A 21,184-nucleotide genomic window follows, 5' to 3' on the forward strand; every position below is an offset into this window, starting at 1 on the left:
CTGAGAGTGTGCCCAAGTATAACTTTGAATTATGCCATTACTTAAAAAGCATGTATTCATTTGGCAATTGGCCAAATTTCTCTAAAATATTTAGGTATTAAATTCTCTCTTTTCTTGTTACATTTCATCTCTTGGGGAGTCCAATTTGCTCATTCAGAGACATGTTTTTAAACACCTACTATGTGAAGGCACCACTCGAGGCACTTATAAGCAAAAAAAAGTTTTTCATTCAATTTCCAAACTGCACTAGCCATAGCTAGAAGACATCACCTAGTTCCAGTGAGATAGGACAAGGAGGAAAGAGGATAGCAGTGCTGCCGTAGTCATAAGAACACCCACAAGTCAACAGTATTTCCCTGTGCTTCTTTGGACTCAACCCTTTCACCTAAATCCTAATCTATTTCTTCTAATCCATGAAATCTCTCTCCCATCTCCACCTCAAAGTCAGGATGCTCAAAACAGATTTTTTTACTGCTCCCAACCCACCTGGTTCCCATCCTTAGACTGTCAAAATAATCATCAGCAATGAGCCCGAACTATGTTCAGGGAACTGCATTAAGTATTCCACGGATTATCTGATTGGACCTTCAAAATATTTCTATGAACTAACACTGTTGGTCTATTTTACAAATAAGGAAACGAACATCAAAAGATCTTCACTTTATAAACTTCCACAGGAAATGCTTCAGAAAATAAAAGGAAGGAAAAGCTTAAAATACAAGAATGGTAGCCAAAGATATTGGTAACATGATAATAAATCTAAAATAATCTACATAAAGTAATAATGATGTCTACTGTTTAGGGTTTAAATTTTAAAAAAAACTAAAATATTGAGCAAAGAGCAGATGTGAGGTGCAAGAGTGTGATTAGAACTCAAGTGCTCCAAGGACCTTCAACAGTTGAGAAGGAGCTTAAAATAACAAGTAACTTCTTTAAGTCAAAAAGCACTTTTAAGGATGAAGAGATTTACTGTATGTTAATAAACATATGTTAATCAGAATCTTTAACCAAGAAGAAATAAAAATCCTAAATCACTATGCAAAGAAAGATATAATTTAAATGCTTATATATATATTTTTTTTATTTTTTAATATAATTTTTTTATTGATTATGCCATTACATTTGCTCTATTCCCCCCTCCCTTCCCCTCCACCCTGCATACCCCTCCCCCACCATTTCCCCCTTTAGTTCATGAACATGTGTCTCAATTTCTTTAGATTCTGTATTTCCCCTACTATTCTTACCCTCCCCCTATGTATTTTCTATCTACTATCTATGCTACTTATTTTCTGTACCTTCTCCCCCCTTCCCCTCCTCCCACTCCCCTATTGCTAACCCTCCCTGAGATCTTCATTTCTCTGGTTCTGCTCCTGATCTAGCTATCCTCTTAGTTTGCTTTTGTTTTAGGTGTGGTTCTTAATAACTGTGAGTTTGCTGTCCTTTCACTGTTCGTTCTTTTTATCTTCTTTTTCTTAGGTAAGTCCCTTTAACATTTCATATAATAAGGGTTTGGTGATGATGAACTCCTTGAATTTGGTCTTATCTGAGAAGCACTTTATCTGTCCTTCCATTCTAAATGAAAGTTTTGCTGGATAGAGCAATCTTGGATGTAGGTCTTTGGATTTCATAACTTGGAATACCTCTTTCCAGCCCCTTCTTGCCTGTAAGGTCTCTTTTGAGAAATCAGCTGACAGTCTGATGGGAACTCCTTTGTAGGTGACTGTCCCCTTAGCTCTTGCTGCTTCTAAGATTCTCTCCTTCATTTTAATCTTGGCTAATGTAATTATGATGTGCCTTGGTGTGTTCCTTCTTGAGTCCAACTTCTTTGGGACTCTCTGAGCTTCCTGGATTTCTCGGAAGTCTATTTCCTTTGCCATCTTGGGGGAAATTCTCCTTTATTATTTGTTCAAATAATTTTTCAACTGGTGGTTGTGCCTTCCCCCCTTCTGGCCCCTATAATTCGGATGTTGGAACGTTTAAAGATGTCCTGGAGGTTCCTAATCTTCTCCTCATTTTTCTGAATTCTTATTTCTTCATTCCTTTCTGTTTGACCATTTTTTTCTTCCTTCTGGTTCTCTCCCTTGATTTGAGTCCCAATTTTCTTTCCATTACTATTGGAATCTTTTGTATCCCCATTCATTTCAATTAATTTAGCTTCCATATGTTTCTCTAATTTGTGGCTAAAGTCAACCAGTTCTGTAAGGATCTTTATAACCAGTGTTTTGAACTGTGCATCTGAAAGACTGGCTATTTCTTCATCGCTTAGATCTATCGGTTCTGGGGCTCTGAGTTGTCCTAGAGCCATTTTTGGTCTGTTCGCGCTGTTAAGTGAGCGGAGCGAAGCCTTAGTTGTTTACCAGGACGGGGCGACCCAGGTCGCTGGTTTGTGACGCTGTGTGTGGGGGGCGGGGGTCAGAGAGGGAGCAATGGCGGTCCCCTCCGCTAGCCCAGCGTTTCCAGTCACTCCGCACGCATGGGGTTTCCGATCGGTATTGCGCCGGCTTCCCTTCTCACTGGCTTCTCCGCACGTAAATGCGCGCGACTGAGCGACCCACCGCGCCCCTTCTTTGTGCGCTCCGGCAGCCAGCTCGCTCGCAATCGTGCCCCTCGGTTCCCTGCGCGAACCGCGCACCGCCCCGGGGAATTTTTTCTGCTAACCTGCTCCGCTGCTGGCCTCGCTCCTCGTACCGGTCCAGCCGAGTATCTAGTTGTCCTTTGGACTCCGTATTGTCGATTTTCCGTGTGGCTTGGCTGTGACTGCTGTTAAAAATAGTTGTTCTTAGATTTGGTTGTGCACAGAGGCGAGGTGGACCCTCCACCTACTTCTCCATCTTGGCGGAAGTCCCCAATGCTTATATTTTTTAAAAAATGTTTTAAACATACTGAAGTAAAAATTCATCCTAGATATTTTTTAAATAACAATACATCACACTTAAAATTGTTTTGAAGGCATTATGTAAAATAATAATAATACCTAATCTATGGTGTTTAAAAATAAGATAGTCATGAGTACTGACAAAAACCAGACACAATGCAATAGGCAAGAGGAAGCAAAGGTATAAAACTTTCAAAGACAGAAATAAAACTACGTCTCTTTGCAAATGACATAATTGTATATCTAGAAAACCCCAGAGAATCAATGGGGAAAATTACTACAAACAATAAGAGAATGTAGCAATGAAACTCTAACATTAATATATAGAAATCAATACTTTTCATATGTACCAATAATAACCAGTTAGAAGATATAAGGAAAGAGAAGACTTAATTTACAGGAACAACAGAAAAAATATATACTTGATTATAAGGTTAACAATAGATGTATAAATTTATATGAGGAAAATGTTATATTATTTCTGAAATATGAAACAGAACTGAACAAATAAAAGAAGAAAAATATTTTTGGATAGAAAGACTAAATATTCTAAAGATATCAATTCTCACTTCTCCCTAAGTTAATTTATAAATTTTCTTCAATTCCTCCCAAATGACAATAAGTTTATTCCCAGATACAGATGAGTTGACTATACAGATTGAAAAAACAACAAGCAAGATGGAAAAGTTCTAGAGATCCATTGCACCATGATCTGAATATACTTAATACTGTACTTGTACACTTAAAAATGGCTAAATCAGTACATTTTGTTATTTTTCAGCATAATTAAAGAAAAACAGAAATGTAGGACAACTTCTTCACACTGATCGCCTCTCAAGCATTCCCACATAACATTACAGATAAGCTCTCCACTCAGAAGGAGCATCTATCTACTGATCTAGAAATACTGATTTTATTGAACTTAAGTACATTACCTCAAATGGGGTGCACTTGTGCTTATTGAATTCAATGCCTGACACAGAGTGAGTGATCAATAAATATAAATTATAAGTAACCTCCAACTTTCCCCGTAAATGTATTGAGTTATCAATAAATCTATATGCATCTCCAAAAAAAAACTGAACAAGAAAAAAATCACCAAGAAGTTCTAAAAAAGAAGAAAGAGAGAGGACGCTAACCCAAGTGGGTATTAAAATACTATTATAAAACTGTATTTAAAGTTGTGTGGTATCCAGGGAAAATAATATATAGTATCACAAGAAAAAAGGAGCAAAAGAAACTATCTAGAAATAGACCCAAGTACATATCTAAAATTATGTAATAAAGGTGATATCTCAAATCACTAGAGGGAAATATAAAAATATTAATAAATGGCATAGAGAAATCTGAATGGTGACTTGGAAGAATTATCATTGAATCTGTGCTTTATAACATGCATCAGAATAAACTCCAGATGAAATATATATGTAAATGTAGATAGATAATAGATAGATCGATAGAAAAATGGATGATACGCATGCTAGAAAAGAAAGCAAAGTTAAGAAGAAAGGAAATGACAGAAATACTACAATAAGACATGAGTAAATTTCTATATTACTTGAGAGAGGGAAAGAATTTCTTAACCATGTGTCAATGTCTAGGAGCAATAAGATAAAAATGGGTAATTTTGAAAAAATTAAAAATAAGCAAGCTTTTGTAAGGCAAAACAATAACATTATAAGCAAAATCAAAAAATAAATGACAGCGATAAACCAGAAAAAAAGGTCTGCAATTATCTTAAAACAGAGCTGACGGCTCTAATATACAAAAAGTTCCTAAAAACTCAGAAGAAATAAAAAGTAATAGAAAAATGGGACACTACACGCCTATTGGAATTATTGGAATAGCCAAAATCCAAAACACTGACAATACCAAATGCCAAGGAGGGTGTGGAGGAACAGCTCTCATTCACTGCGGATGGGGGTGCAAAAGGGCACGTCCACTTTGGGAGACGGTTTGGCAGCTTCTTACAAAACTAAACATAGGCTTAGCATCCTACTCAACAGTAACACCGCTTGGTATTTATCCAAATGAGTTGCAAACTTATGTCCACATAAAAACCTGTATATGGATGTTTCGAGTGGTTTTATTCATAACTGTCAAAAATTTGGAAATAACCAAGATGTCCTTTAGTTGGTGAATCAATAAATAGATTGTTGTAACCAGACAAAGGAATATTCATTAGTGCTAAAAAGAAATGAGCTATCAAGTCATAGAAATACATGCAAGAAACTTTAATGTGTATTACTAGGCAAAAGAAGCCCGTCTCAAAAGGCTGCATACTGAATGATTCCAGCTATATGGCATTCTATAAAAGGCACAACTATGAAGGCAGTTAAAAGACTGTTGGTTGGCAGAGGCTAGGGAGTGATGAATATATGAGCACAGAAAAATTTGAGGGCAGTGAAAGTATTTTGTACAATACTACAATGTTGAATACATGCCATTATAAAAGATGCATTTGTCAAACCCCATAAAATTTAGCACACCCAAAGGGAATACATGTCATAAAGTACACATTTATAAAAACACTTAGGATGTACAGCACCAAGAAGGAATCCTAATGTAAACTACAGACTTTTGGATGATAATGATAACTATAGACTTTTGGGTGATAATAACTCTTCAACAATGAAGAGTTGTTGAAACAAATGTGCCACTCTGCTTCAAGATGTCATTAGTAGGGGACGGTGTATATGTGTAGGGGTAAACATGTATAGGAATTCCACACACTTTCCACTAAATGTCACTATGAATTGAAAACAAAAAAATAAAGTTCATTAAAAGTAAATTAATAAATCCGTCTAGGGGTTACAGGAACAAGTAAAAAAGACACATGGACAAAAACTAAGGGGGGTGGAAATGGGAGGGAGGGTGGAGGGCTGGGTGGGTGGGCTGGGATGGGAGTAAAAGAAAACTGTACTTGAACACCAATTAACATTAATTTTTTTAAATCAGTCTAATATACACCTAATTTAAGTCCCATAAAAGAAGGAAAGACATGCAAGCAGTATGAAGATACTTCAAAAAAATTAAAAATGCTTTTTAAAAAAGATTTTATTTACTTATTTTTAGACAGAGGGGAAGGAAGGGAGAGAGCAAGAGAAACATCAATGTGTGGGTGCCCCCTACTGAGGACCTGGCCAGCAACCCAGGCATAAGCCCTGACTGAGAATCAAACTGGCAACCCTTTGGTTTGCATGCCCACACTCAATCCACTCAGCTACACCAGCCAGGGCTCAATCCGCCTTTTGAGAATACAAGGTTTGTCAGAGAAAAGTCCAGCCATTATTAACACAATGAGAACGGTTTGCAGTACAACCTGGCAGCCAAGGAGAGTGGACTGGAACTCACATGCTAGACAATGATGACTTCACTGTACTAGTCAGTGAGGCAGATAGATGCCATTAAGTGAGCATGTGTACTGTGTGGCCATCACATTCAAAATGACTCAGTGAGTAGAGCAGTGAATCCATTTCAAATTTTTCATTAAGCTTGAACATTCCTCCATGGAAACTATTCAGATGATTCAGAAGGCCACAGCTGTGGCCAACTAACGATTGGCAGCTTCATCATGACAATACACCCCTCACGCATCACGTCTTGTGCAGAGTTTTTTGGTGAAACATTAGATGAAATCAGGTGCATTCAGGGTGATATGGCCGTAGACTTTTGATGAAACATGAAATCACCCAGGTGCCTCCTACAGGGTGCCTCAGTCCCCCTACAGCCCAGATTGGGCACACTGTGACTTCTGTATTTTCCCAAAACTATGATATTTGATTTGGTAAATCAAATACCATATGATTTCACTCCTGTGTAGAATCTAACGAATAAATTGAGCTAACAAGCAAAGCAGAAAGGAAAGAGATTTCAGACATTGATAAGATTCAGGAAAATGTGATAGGGCAGCTGATGCAATTGGGAGAACTGCGTGAGTACCTAACGTTCCTACTTTGAAGGGAACTGAGGCATCGTGGTCTTATGTACAATAAGTTTCCTTATATATTTGGGTGCTCCTATGTGGGGTGCATATATTTTTACAATGGATATATCTTCTTGATGGATGGCTTCACTTATTATGAAGTGTCCTTCTCTGTCTCTTTTTATGGTCTTTATTTTGAAATCTATTTGGTCTGACATAAGTATTGGTACACTGCCTTTCTTTTTTGTATGTTCATTTGCTTGAAATCTTTTTTCCCATCCCTTCACTTTCAGTCTGTGTAGATCTTTTTTTCTGAGGTGAGTCTCTTGTAGACAGCATATATGCCCATCATTGTTACTTATCCATTCAGCCGTACTCATGTCTTTTGATTGGAACTTTCAATCTATTTACATTTAAGGTTATTATTGATAGGTATTTATTCATTGTCATTATTTCTGTAGCTGTGGACTTCTCTCTCTCTTGCTCTCTCTTTTTCTCTCTCTCTCTCCTTCTCTGTCTCTCTCCTTTTTATAGCAGTTCCTTTAGCATCTCTTACAACGATGGTTGTTGAAGACATACCCTTTTAGCTCTTGTTTGTCTGGTGAGCTCTTTATTTCACCATCTAATTCAAATGAGAGCCTTGCTGGATACATTAGTCTTGGTTGTAGGTGCTTGTTTTTTATTATGTGAGATGTTTTGCACGAATCTCTTCTGGCTTGTAGTGTTTCTGTTGATAAACCTGCTGCTATCCTTACTGGAGTTCCTTTGTATGTTACTGTTTCTTTTCCCTTGCTGCCTTTAAGATTCTGTCTTTGCCTTTAAGATTTGGCATTTTAATTATGATGTGTCTGGGAGTAGGCCTCTTTGGGTTCATCTTGATTGGGACCCTCCGTTCTTTCTGAACTTGTGTGACTTTTCCCCCTCACCTAGTTAGGGAAGCTGTCTATCATTATTTTTTCGAACAAGTGTTCTATCCCCTGCTCCTTCACTTCTTTTTCTGGTATTCCTATGATGCCAATGTTATTACATTTCATGTTGTCCTGAAGTTCTCTGAAACTATCCTCATTTCCTTTACATCTTATTTCATTCAGTTGCTCTGCCTGGGTATTTCTTTCTACCTTATCTTCCAGCTTGCTGATTTGGCCCTCTGCTTTATCTGGCCTGTTTTTCCTTTTGTCTAGTGGGGGTTTTTTTTTTCACTTCAAATATTGTATTCTTCATTTCTTCCTGGTTCTTGTTAATAGTTTCTATTTCCTTTTTTCATGTTGCTGTAGTTTCCACTCAGCTCCTTGTACTTGTCACTGAGTTCCATCCTTACAACCATTTTTTAAAAATTCTTTGTCCCCCAGATTACCTGCCTCAATTTCATTTAGCTCTTTTTCTGGGTATTTCTCCATTTCTTTTGATTTGGGGTCCTTCCTTTGTCTCCCCATTTTAGGTGACTCTTTTAGTTTGTCTCTGGATCTCAGGTTGCTCTGCTTTGCCTGCCTGTCTTCATGGGGTGGCCTTTTGTGGCAGGAGTTCTGTGGGACACACTGGTGCAGTCTCTTTGATCTTCTGATCTCAGTGCTCTAGGGTTGCCCTTTATTCAGTTTGTGTGGGCTCTCTTGTTGTGCTTGGGCTTTGCTTGTTTCTGGCTCATTCATTGGTGGATTCTCCCCTCTAGCTGAGCTGAGCTGACTGGGAGTCACAACTTCTGCCTCATCTTATGTGCTGCCGTACTGGTGTTGGTTAACAAAGCAATACTACTAGAAAGCCAAACCCATGCCAGGAAGGAAAAAAACCCTACCACATCAGCAATATCAACAGCAATTGAGCAAAGATTAATAAAGGTAAAGAAAGATTAAGAATATTATAAGATAGGACAAAGGAAATATGAGATGGCTAAAAGAGGGAAAAATAATTTTGAGTGAGAAGAGGGAGGAGAAATAATAAAAGTAGGGCATAGAAACAAGGCAAAGAAAGGGAAAGAATAAAATTTAAAAATCTAAGTAAAACAGGGAAGGGTGGTAGCAAAAATGGAGTAAGAAAAGGAAGAGTATACTGTGAGGTTTGAAGCAAAATTAAAGTTATTGAGCCAATGGGAACACAATTACAGAAATACCACAGCAGGGTCAATAACAACAACAGCTGAGTAAAGATTCAGAAATGTGGAAATGGAATAAGAATATTATACAAAAATGAAAAGTGAATATGAGATGTCTACAGTAAAGAAAAACCACCTTGAGAGAATAGGAGAGGAAAACTGGTAAGAGTAAGAAATAGAACCCAGGCTAAGAAAGGGGGAAAATGAAAAGAGAATTCCTAACTCAATTGGTCAAGGGCAGGGGAAGTCAAAACGGAGTAAGACAGGAGGAGAGTGTTTTATGGGATTTGAAGTACAAACAAATAGTAAACAAATTATTATACCGTTGGAGAACAGCAATAACCACAATATCATCGCCCAACTAGCCACAACTTATCAAGGTGGAAAGAAAATAAGACTATTATAACAGAGGAGAAAGAATGTGAGCTGACTTAAGTAAGGAAGAGGACTTTTGCAAGGAGATGGAGGAGAAATAGTAAGAGTAAGCAATAGGAATACGGCACAGCATATTTAGGAAAAAATTAAGTTTACAACAGTATGAAAGGTCAGGAAGAAAGCAAAATGGAGAAAGACCAGGTAAGGGTACTATGTTGGATTTGAAATAACAATAATATAAAAATATATATATAGAATCTGAATAAAAATAATAAAAAACCAAGAGTAGTTAGTTACAATGCAATTGAAGCAAAAGAAGAAATATTAAAAAGCTCTGTGAAAAGAAAAGAAACATTCAAGTTCTGAGGAAGTGAGATGAAATTCATCTCAGTTGTTGGTGTTTGCTTTTTGACTTCTTTCTGGGTCTGTTTCTGGTTTTTTGTTTGTTTTAAGGCTTTTTAATTTTTTTAATATTTTATTTCTTTTTTTATCTTTAGAGAGAGGGGAAGGGAAGGAGAGAAAGAGGGAGAGAAATATCAATGTGTGGTTGCCTCTCACATGGCCCCCACTGGGGACTGGGCCTGCAACCCGGGAATATGCCCTGACTGGGAATCAAACCGCAATCTAGCGCTTCGCAGCCCGTGCTTAATCCGCTGAGCTATACCAGCCAGGATTATTTCCGGTTTTTTAGGAGCACAAGGTCCAGGGGGAGTCCTCCAACTTCTGGCAACACTGCCTGTATCTCCTACACCTGCCTCTAGAGGGAGCTTCTGTTGTGATCGAGAGGGTGGGGCCTCTGTGTCTCACCTGGGAGACACCAGTTCAGTCTTCTGGGAAAATTGTGAGTATGTTCCCGCTGTCCCTACACCTCCTATATTAGTCTGTCCTAGTTTATTTCCAATAACGTATAGATTCTAATTAAATAGCTGTCCATTTCACGGGGTGAGAGGGACAATCCGTGTAAGACTGTCAGCTCTCTCCTGCTTGGTACAGAGGGCAGCTCTACGTGCAAGCGGAGGCTGGGTGGAGCCCTGAATCCCCCTTGCTGCACCACTTTCTGGACTTCCTGTTTTACTGGCTTCAGTGAAATAGGGCCCTGGATCCCAGTGTATTTTGCCTCCCTGTGAGGAGTTCAAAATGGGCCTTTTTTCTTTGCTGATCTCCCTGCCCCCCTCACCCCCCTCACCCCCCCCCCTCGCCCTCCTGCTCCTGCAGGATGTGGGGGCTGAGCACAACCTTCCCTTCCTGGAGGTTCCACTGAGGAAGGGGGCCATTTCTGGCCTCAAATAATCTCAGGTGCACGAGTTCCAGCCCACCACCCTCACAACACGCGGGCAGGCCACGCTAAGCATTCTACGCAGCTGTGCCGGGCCGGGCGGAGAAATTACCTCGCTTTGCACCCCTTTGATCAATTCAGCCAGCTGTACTGAGTGGGAGCAAATCATGCCCGCGATCCTTCCCCCTTGTTGTCAGGGCAGCTATGTGTGCGGGGTCCCTGCCTAGCACTCCTCAGCTCCTTAAAAATTCCCTCTGAGCCCCCCCACTGCAGCACTGAGCCAAGGTCTGGTTTTCCCCGCACACACCACCTCTCCAAAAAATCAAGTGTCTATGGCAGTCACAACCAGCCACTCCCTCACCAGATCCAGGTGCAGACAGAATCTGTCTCACTCTCTGGCACTCTTAAGGCCACGGCCCACCACCACAGCTGTGGGCTGTGTGTGTGTGTGTGTGTGGCCTGGTTAACCCAACTACTTTGCATATCCACCTCGCTCCAGGCCAGAGGCTGGGGATTCCTCACCTGGGAGGTGAGGGAGCAGCTAGGCTGCATGCTGTCTCTGACTAGGCTCTCAAATGTGTGCAGGCACCACAGCTGCCGGCTCCACACCTGGGAACTTCCCTGCCCATTTATGAAACCTCCTAACCACCCGTTTTGAGGCCTCCTCTGTATTATTTGGCTTCCAAACTTCATATTAGGCAAGATTCTGTTGACTGTACACTTTATTTTTCACAAGATCAGCTAGGTGTCCAAGTTGGGTGCAAGAGCAAGTAGTCTCAGCTCCCACCTAGTGGGCCACCATCTTCCACCTTCCTGTTTACCTTGTTTGCAGGCAAAATGAAGACCAGTTTTCTTCAGGAGTTTTTCCTACTTTTGCTAGCATTAATGAACTAGCAGATTCTTGTGGCCTAATCGTCCCCCTTGTGCCATTGTACCACAGAGCATTAAGGCCCAGCTGTTACGGTTGCAGTAACTGGAACTATGGCTAAATACAACTAATCCTACAGGGTTGAGCACTTACATTTGAGTCTCCTAAAATTATATAATACAACTGGAGTATTAGGAAGGGTTGCTAACAAGATAAAAATAAGAGTAGACATTAATAATGCCTATACACTTGGTTTGTAGCCAGTATTCATATGCCAAGCCAGGACCCTTCTTTTTTTCATTGAGAGGCAGGCAGAGAGAGAGAGAGAGATCAACTTATTCTTCCACTTATATATGCATTCACTAGTTGGTTCTTCTATGCAACTTGAGCAGAGATCAAACTTGCAACCTTGGTTTATCAAGACTATGCTCTAACTGAGCAACCTGGCCAGGGTCGCCAGGATTTTTCTTCTTTTATTATTATTTTTTATTGATTGATTTTAGAGAGAGAAAGGAAAGGCGAGGGGAGGAAGAGAAAGAGAAAGAAAGAGAGAAACATCAATTTGTTTTTCCACTTATTCATGCATTCATTGGTTGCTGCTTCTTTTATGAGCCCTGACCAGGGATCAAACACACAACCTAACCTTAGCATGTTGGGACAATGCTCTAACCAACTGAGCAACCCCAGTCAGGGAACCAGGATTCTTCTTGACCCACATTGTTCTCAACAAAACATTCATGTACCTCTTACACATATGAATTTCTGATCAGGTGATCTACTGATATAATTCAGATGCATCTTGCTGAAAACGTGATTCGTTACAACCTCCAGTTCTATTTCTATCTACTTCTATCTACCCTCAGAACTGACTGCCATGTTTCCCATTTTCCCTAATTAAAAGTTCCATTCTTCATTGTATCCTGGCCTAAACATTGGTATCAATAGTACAAGATAATACCCACCATAAGAAACAGTGGGAGAAAATAAAATAGCTCTACCCAAATCACTGAAATACCTAATAAAAGTGAAGGGAATATTTAGCTAACTCCCTATGCGTGCTGCCAATAGATACTGGTGATGTTCACATTCAAGGGCTTCCTGAGGGCAACTGAATGATAACAGGCATGGCTCCCACAGTCCCCATAGACCCAACTCTATATATAGCAATGGTTTGGCTGCATTGCATTTCCTCTAATAGATCCATTCATACAATCTTCTAAGTGAAATTAGTTTCTTTTAAATAACAAATAAATTTACAGTGATTATTTCTGGTCACCACTCTATGGCTAGTCACCATAAATAAACTGGACCTTTAACACAGGGCATAACTGAAATATAGCAGGCATGGTTCTCCATAGAAATATACCAGAATGATGTGCTGCATCCGTTGACCTTTCCAAATAATCTTGCCTCGTGAACCAAAGGCAATGTTAATTTCCTCAAGAATAAGAGCTGATGCAGTTGTCAAAGATCACAGAAAAAGGACACAATAGCTGCAAACTTTAAATGTACTCTGGATAGTGAAATAATGATAGCCAAGGAGATCAGCGACCTCGAGAATGACAACATACTAAAGTGGGATTTAGAGGTCCCTGAGTATAATGTATTCACCAACACTTTTTATTTCAAATGGACAAGCAATGGAGAATTAATGTCCTGTGGAACTCATGGCTGTGCATCGAAAATCCACCAAGTTACCAAGACTTATGGGCCTTCCAAACAACCCAGGTGAAGGTGGCACTCTTTACGGTGTGTTTGAGCAGCAGAATACAGATTTGGTTTTTTGACCCTTGAGAAAAATACAAAGCAGTCACTTTGAGCTAACGCTCCAAATTAGAGCTGTGGTTCAGCTTAGATTTCTTTTGTGGACTAAAACTTGCTGACTAAGGCCATAAGATTTGATTTATCTTTTCCTTTTAATGGTGTTTATCAGAATAGAATTGGTCTCTTGTTACCACTCTGAATACATTGGGCTTTGCTGCATATCTAGTTCAGTACATTTATTCTAACCTCATTGTGGCTATCAGCAAATGAATTTGCTAATTAATAGTGGAAAGGAAAGAATAAACAGAGAGAGTAAATGCAAAAGAATAAAATTCTTTAGGAATAGTGTCAACTATATTTCAGATAACTCCCTCTTGGCCAAATAGCACACAAAACTAAACACACAGGGACTTTCAGCCATGAAGAGGCAGAGAAAAGAAAAATCAACAGATTGAATATAGAAATAATTTGTCATCTCAAAAGACTTCCAAAGCACAATAAAAGACTGTTTGGAACCTAATTGAAATGATTCAGGGAATGAAATGACATCAGCGCTCGGTGAAGGCACATTAGGAAAACACAGTTGCTGGAGTGAAGAACTAACGAAGCCGTCGCTTTGGCCTAATGGTGCGTGGGAAAAGGCGCCTTCCAGGTCACCCACCTCAGCACCACCACAAATCAACACAATGGGACAAACCAAAGACACGGGCAGGGCCCCCTGAGAGTGCGCATCAGTGAGACCCCTGCTGCCTTCAACTGGAAGTACTCGTGCTGAGAACAAAACAATGAAAAATGGGGCTTTGCCAAGCTCTCCAAAAGAATCTGCTCCCCTGGGGGTAAAAAGTGTTTAGCAATAGTAGGGCCCACTGCTGGCTCCTTGGAAATGGAAGGGAAGACGTGAACCCTACATTCCTTTAAAAGAATTTCATCTAGTTTAGTGAATATTAACTGAACATTACTAAGAACTGGGCAGACACTGTACATAGCACTGGAGACCCTAAAAGTCACAACACTTGTTTTCATAAAGTTGCTGCCTTATTGAGGGTTAAATTATAATACTACAATGTGGCTATACAAAAAAACATGTGTAAAATCCAGAATAATTTTGTCCAAGCTGAAGAGCTCCCACAAGTGGAGATGCCTCGGTGTGATGTTGCAGCATGAAGGTGAGTTCACGTGCTGATGAGGCAGAGGAGGGCACGCCCAGCTGCCTCTGAGAATGAAGCCGTTAGAGTGACTGTGCAGAACTGCCATGGCCAAGGGACAGGGAAGGGCGCTGAGACAGCAAGTTGCTGTCCAACGGTGGGTTCCCTAAACGTGGACAGAGACTTCCCCATAAAATCTTCCCTTGAAAGAATTCCCTGTTTTCTTTTCTCCAATTCCTCTTTATTCACATTTTTTTCTTGAACCTACTCCAAATAGGCATTTGGTCCCACCACTCTGCTAAAATTGCTTTTGCCAAAGTCACCAACATTTTTATGTTTTGAATCCAAAGCCAATTTTTAAGCCTTAAAAAATTTATCCACTTAATAGAATGTATCACATCCTCTTTCCAAAAATGCTTTTTTTCTTCGGCTTTGGAGATACCACCAGTCACTGGGTTCTCCTGCTGTCTCTAATAGCGCCCCTTCAGCCTCCTTTGGTTCTGCCTCATTTCTTTGCACCCCGAAAGTTGGAGAGCCCCTGAACTCAGCTCTCGTACCTCTTCTTTGCTCTGTTTAAACTAACTTCCTAGGATGTCTCACCCAGCGTCACACATTTCAAAATCTGTAGACTGATGACTCTCACGTTTCTACCTCTGGACTAGGTCTCAACCATGAACTCCAAGTTCACATATCTCACTGCCTATTAAACATTTATACTGGGAGTTGCATAGGAATCTGTCTTCTCACGTGCCAAAGAAGCTTCTTACTCCTCCTCCAATGTGTTTCTACTCTGATCTTAACCTGTCTCAGTTAACAATACCTCCACATTTCCACTGTTCATGCCAGAATCTTGGTGACTCTTCTCTTTCTGTTACAGCCCACATCTGGCGCAACACCAAATCTCTTTCAATATACATCCAGAATGTGACCCGTTCTCAACATGTTTACGCACAAAATCTTGGTCCAAGTCACAATGACCTCTCACTGAGAATAGTGCAATAGCCTCCACAAAAGGTCTCCCTGATTCTGTTCTTGCTGTCAAAGTGATTGCTCAAAAACATATCAGATTTCGGCATTCCTCTGCTCAAATCCTTCCAGTGGTTTCCCACTCAAGTCAGACTAGAATCCACAGTTCCTCCCCAACCTCTACCCCTGACGTTACCTCCATCACTGCTGCGCACTCCCTGCTGGTATAGCCTCAGCCACACGGGCCTCCTTGGATATGCAGTCTGTTCACATGAAGCAGCCTCCCTCTTCAGAGCCTTTGTACTTTCCTTCCCTCTGCTGCTAAAGCTCTTCCCTCTTGGAACTGCATGGCTCACTTTCTCACTTTCATTAACACCTATGTAAATGTCACCTTTGCAACAAGGTCTTCCACGACCACTTTTTATAGCATCCTATTCCCCTTTCCCTATGTTTTCTAAATTGCACTTATTGCCAACTGTTATGTTTATGTGTACACACATTCATTTGTCTCTCTGCCCCTCCTTATCAGAATGTAAGTTCTGGGAAAGCTAAGACTTTGTCTCTGTTTAACTGGTGTACCTCCAGCTCTGTGAATGCTGCCAGCTATGTAGTCAGCACCCAATAAACATTTACTGACTGATTGTATTAATGAACAGAAGTGGGTCCTCGAACCTGAGTACTCAGAAGAAAGCCAGTTCTTTAGAAAATGCCAGCGATACCAGTTCCTCCAGAGAGAAGGAGCTAGAGACTGATACCAGAATCACATAATTTCTTCCTTGCTTATACAAACAAAATACTCTCTCACACCCACAGTAAGTCCCGAAATTCTCATAATTGAACACTGATGCAATCATTTACAAGGCTCTCTCATAAACTTCACGAAGTCACTAATTTAAGAACCTCTTCTTAAGTATCATTATAGTTTACACTTGAACCAAATTCATACTTATCTGCCTAGTAGAGTCAAGAATCTATTGCCTTTGGAGAAAAATTTAAACTGACATTTTTTAAAGAATTTAAAAAAAAATAGGTACTAATATTTAACACGTACATGTCATTCTCCTAGGAATCCCATCCTAGGAATATGACCTAGAAAACCATCCCAGGTACACGCAAGGAGACACAGATGCAAAATATTTATTGACGCATTATTTATAACAGTAGGATATTGGAAACAACCTAAATATCCATCAATAGGAGAATGGATACATAAACTGCGGTGTGTTCAAACAGCGGAATACTAAGTAGCCCTTTAGAATTAGAGTCTCATGGATCAACCTGAATAAAGCATTTTTGAGCAAATAAGCAAGTTGCAGGATGCATACCATATAATACCACTTACATAAAGCTTAAAGTGTGTAAAAAACCAATACCATGTAGAATTTATGAAGGCATCAGAAACATATTAAAAGAATGAAACGATAAATACCAAATTCAGTAGGGCGGCCGCCTCTGGAGAGGGAGGAACGAAAAGAGGTGGACGAGTCTCTGAACCGTATCTGCAATGACATTTTCTAACAAAGAAAACGTATCTGAAGGAAATCTGTCAAGGTTTTAAGATTTGACAAAGCTTGGTGGTGCTTTCCAGTATTTTTCTCTCTGCTTTCCTATGGGCTTGAAATGTTTCATAATAGAAAAGATTTTGTTTCCAAAGTGGGGAAACCAGATAAACAGCCCCCTTAACACAGTGCAATATTAATGAAGCTCGATTATATTTACAAGGGCATTCCAAGTGGAGAAAACTGTATTTGCATAATTGCCTATTTTGGATAACACTAGTAGTCAGAGTTAAATCATGAAGGACTTTATAAGTCACGCTAAGCACTTGGAATTTTATCCTGTTGGCAAAGGGAGGTCATTGAATTTTAAGCAAGGGAGTAACATGATTTGATTTACATTTTAGTGAGATCACTTTTAGGGAGCAATTTGGGGAATACAATGAAGGACTAAAGTGAATGGAGGTAGTAAAACCAGATTGGAGGCTTTTATAATGACCCGGGAAAAATATAATGAAGTCCTAGACTAAGTTAGTGGCACGGGGGTGGAGAAAATCAAATGAACGTAAGAGTATTTGAGGGGGAAAATCAACAATTTCGGTGTGCAACGTGCAGAAGGAAGGAAGTCCAGGGTGCCTTTCAAGTTTCTAGCTTGTTGGAGTGAGCAGATAAGGATCCCAGCCACTCATGTAGGAAAGGGCGATTTGGGAGTGGCAGGGCAGACAAAGAGGCCAGCACAAACCCTCTGTCTTCCCCTGTACTGAAATGATTGAATTGCCTCCTACCCCTGAAGGCTAATGTCTCCACCTGGGCTTTGGATGACTTCGAAAGTGCATGTGTAAACCCATGAAGACTATTGGATATGTTGTCAACAAAAGTCTCAAAGGAATCAATTTCCAGAGCCTCGCATTCTATATGACCCCTCTCGAAACTGACCTGCCTGAAAAATGCACTTTGGTCTGGAGCATTAGAAAAGTCCTTTCCTACCTCTCCTTTAATAATCTCTTTCTTTACACACACACATACACACACACACAGGGAGTGAGAGACATTCTCCTCACCTATTCTTTATTTCTTTGTTTTCTTAATGACTGTTGAGAGGGAGGTAGGGAGAGAAAGAGAGAAAGTGGAAGAAAGAAAGAAAAAAACTGATTTGTTGTTCCACTTATTTATGCATTCATTGGTTGATTCTTGTATGTGCCCTGACTGGGGATTGAACCCCTCGACTTTAGCATATGTGGATGACATGCTAACCACCAGGCTTCCCTGCCATGGTTCCTTGCCCATTCTTAATAATACTTGGATACATTTCTCTAGGCTGTAAAAACATGCAAGGGGCCAAAGAAATAATTCAAGATTTTAGTCTCAGCAGAGCCTTATTGAGTGAATTAAGCACCTGAAACACATTACGGGCCTCCTGTCTTTTCCTACCTTACATATTTCTCACAAAGGCTCAGCGTGGCTCTAACATCCTGGGTTCTGCATCCACCTTCGGTGACCTCTTCCAATTTTTGCCACGTCCCCTCTTATTCCCCTGTCCAGTTCCGCGCAGGCTTTGAACAGCTTCGTGCAGGTACAACCTAGAAGCTCCAGGCCTCAGCTTCCCTGGCGCTGTGGGTTAATGGGCACTCACACCAGCGCAATCCGCAATGTGAGGAAGTTAACTGTCTGCAAGGCTGTCCTCGAGGCCCGACGCAGGTAGATAAAGCCTCCCCCTTTTATTCAGAGAGTTGGTCCTGAGTCACTTTCTAGTAGGCTCCTCAGATGGGCACGTGGTATTCAGCAGCCCGGCTTCCGTAGCCAATGCTAATTGGGTTCAGCTTCCTGCACCGGCCCTCCCTCTTCTGCCTTCCTGCCCTCTGCCTGACCCTGGCACGCAGACTCCATCTCGCGTTCTGCTCTTAGGGAGCCCAGGTTAAGGAAGTTGGGATGCTCTGAAATCCGATGTTTTGTGCGATGGGGAAAAAGGAGTGATAACAATTTCATTTAACAACTTCCCTGCTTCCATTCCTGGACTACCGCCAAAGGATAAGTCCCCTCAGGGAACGTGCTAAGAGACCAGAGAGAACAGGAAAAGTACCAAAGGCGGCAGTGCCTTATCTTGCCCAAGTGACAAACTCAAGGCAAGGATTGTCTTTCTACCTGGCCTAGAATTAGAATATTTGAGATACTTGGAAGGCATGCCAGGAAATCCAGTGGGCTATGACTGGTACTTGCTGTGCTTTTTGAATTTTTTATTTAATGAAAACTTTTGGTGAGAACTCATTTAGATGTGTCTTGATCTAGGTCTCAGAAGTATTTTCATGATTTCGAGGAGGAAGTGAGAAAGTTGCTCAACCGGTGAGTGTTACATCTTCAGGCAAAGGAAAATATTTGAAGGTAAGTTAGCATTTATAGAATCTCGAACATTTATTCAGATGTCTGGGAGAAAAAATTTCACTAACTTGTACTAAAATGTTATTGAATCCATATTCACTTTTTTCTGATATGCAGGTCTCCTGTTTGCTACTCCTTGTCAGTCACTTCACTGCTACTTGTTCATCACTATTATGTGTATGGCAAGCTTACATTAACTTAACAGAAATATATTATGAATTCTATTGTAAATAATGTTTTAAAAGGTTAATTCACCTAAGTCCCACATTTACTGATGGCCCAATGCCTTTTTTTTCTGCAGTGAATTTCCATGAAACAGGTTAAAGTGAGCTCGTAAAGCAGAGCATTGCCTGGTGTATGGGAAGAGGATACAGTGTTGCATAAATCAATCTAGGATGTAATGCCCTGAAATTTAGGAAACTGAATATTAATTTCTCCCTCCCAGAGGCAGACATGCTGTTGACTTCTCTCAGTGTATGAAGTTAAACAATTATCTTCAACAATACAAGGGAATCACCAATCTGTATATAATAATACTCCTGGGTGACTCTCTGACCTCCACATGTTCTGAAAGCAGTTTTTGGTAAAATGTAGAATTAGATGAATCTACTGGTCACCATTTGCAGGCAATGGTAAAAATCCTAAAATACACAATTTCCAATTTTGTGGTGTTAGTTTTCGCTCAGTTGTCTGTATTTTTAGCTCCAATGGCAGGAGTTTCTAAATGTAAGGATAGCAGGTGCAAGTAACAGGCATTTGATCAGCCTTGTTAAAGCTCCTAAGTGTATTTTCCAGAAAATGAGGAGTTAGTAATTCTAAGTGTCAGGTAAAAATATTTTGGTCAGTCATCACTTTTCTATGCTTTTCCTTCAACAGAGTTAATTATAGGCCTAACAATGGTCAGTAGCTAAATTTTTCAATATTATTTTTATATGACTATGAATTTGATTACATAACTTGGAAGAATTTCTAAGAATTGAGTGGTTATAAAATTACTCAATTTTCTTCCTTTACTGTGTAAATAATATTTCTTATTTAACAAATATAAAAATAGGAGTATAGGCAATACTGAACCCTATTTTTCTAGCAATGTCATATTTATCTGTGGGTAGATACATAACCTAATTAGAGAAAAAAGCCACCCATCCCACAAAGCAATGCAGTTCCTGTAAAATTTTACTTTCTAGAATTATCATTACATATAACTTATATTGATTTGACCAACATGCATTAAAATAAATATAACTTACACTGATACGCATTATCTTTGAGAAAAATACTAACATTTCTATTTATATACATATTTTGTTGCAGAGAAGTTTGATAGAATGATACAAGACTTTTAAGCATAAAGTTATATTACATTAGGATGCAGTTCTGTGGGGGAATTAAAATGAAAATATTTCAAGGAGAGAGGGTAATCTTTCATCTGTTAGAGTGCTCATATTTGTAGATGATGGCGAGTCATTATGTAGTTTAGATTTCCTTGTTTACATTTAAAAGAGTGATCTAATAGCATTTTTAAAAAATAAAATATGTACATATAGCAGAGATGATATCCTCTTTAACTTTTTAAACTTAGGATGAAAAATTTTAGATGTTTGCCTAAAAACATGTCAGTGCGCACATAGTTTTTTAAAAATTATTTAGGGTTGCTCTAACCAGTTGACTCAGTGGGTTGGAGCGTCGTCCCCTACACCAAAACGTCGTGGGTTCAATCCCTGGTCAGGGCACACGCCTAGGTTGTGGGTTTGGTCCCGCATGGGGATGCGTATAGGAAGCAAATGAGCACCCACATGAATGTTTCTCTCTCTCTCTCTCCCTTTTTTCTCTCTAAAATCAATAAGAAATATATCCTTGGATAAGCATTAGAAAAACAAAAATTATTTAGGATTCATGTGGACAAAAATATTTGAAGGTCATCATATTAGTTTCTTTTTGCTACTGTAACAAAGGACCACAAACTGAGTGACTTCAAACAATACACATTTATTTCCCTGTAGTTCTGTAGGTCAGAAGTCTGGCATGGGTC

The 21,184-nt window shown here is 39.8% G+C and overlaps 1 pseudogene; it reads left to right on the plus strand.

Moving 5' to 3' along the window:
- The window catches only part of LOC119044102 (coxsackievirus and adenovirus receptor homolog), an 82,954-nt pseudogene that overhangs the window by 43,278 nt on the left and 18,492 nt on the right, over positions 1–21,184 (plus strand).

This window comes from Artibeus jamaicensis, unplaced genomic scaffold (genome assembly GCF_021234435.1).
Source record: "Artibeus jamaicensis isolate MK-2021 breed Jamaican fruit bat unplaced genomic scaffold, CSHL_Jam_final contig_388, whole genome shotgun sequence".
Taxonomy (NCBI): Eukaryota; Metazoa; Chordata; class Mammalia; order Chiroptera; family Phyllostomidae; genus Artibeus; species Artibeus jamaicensis.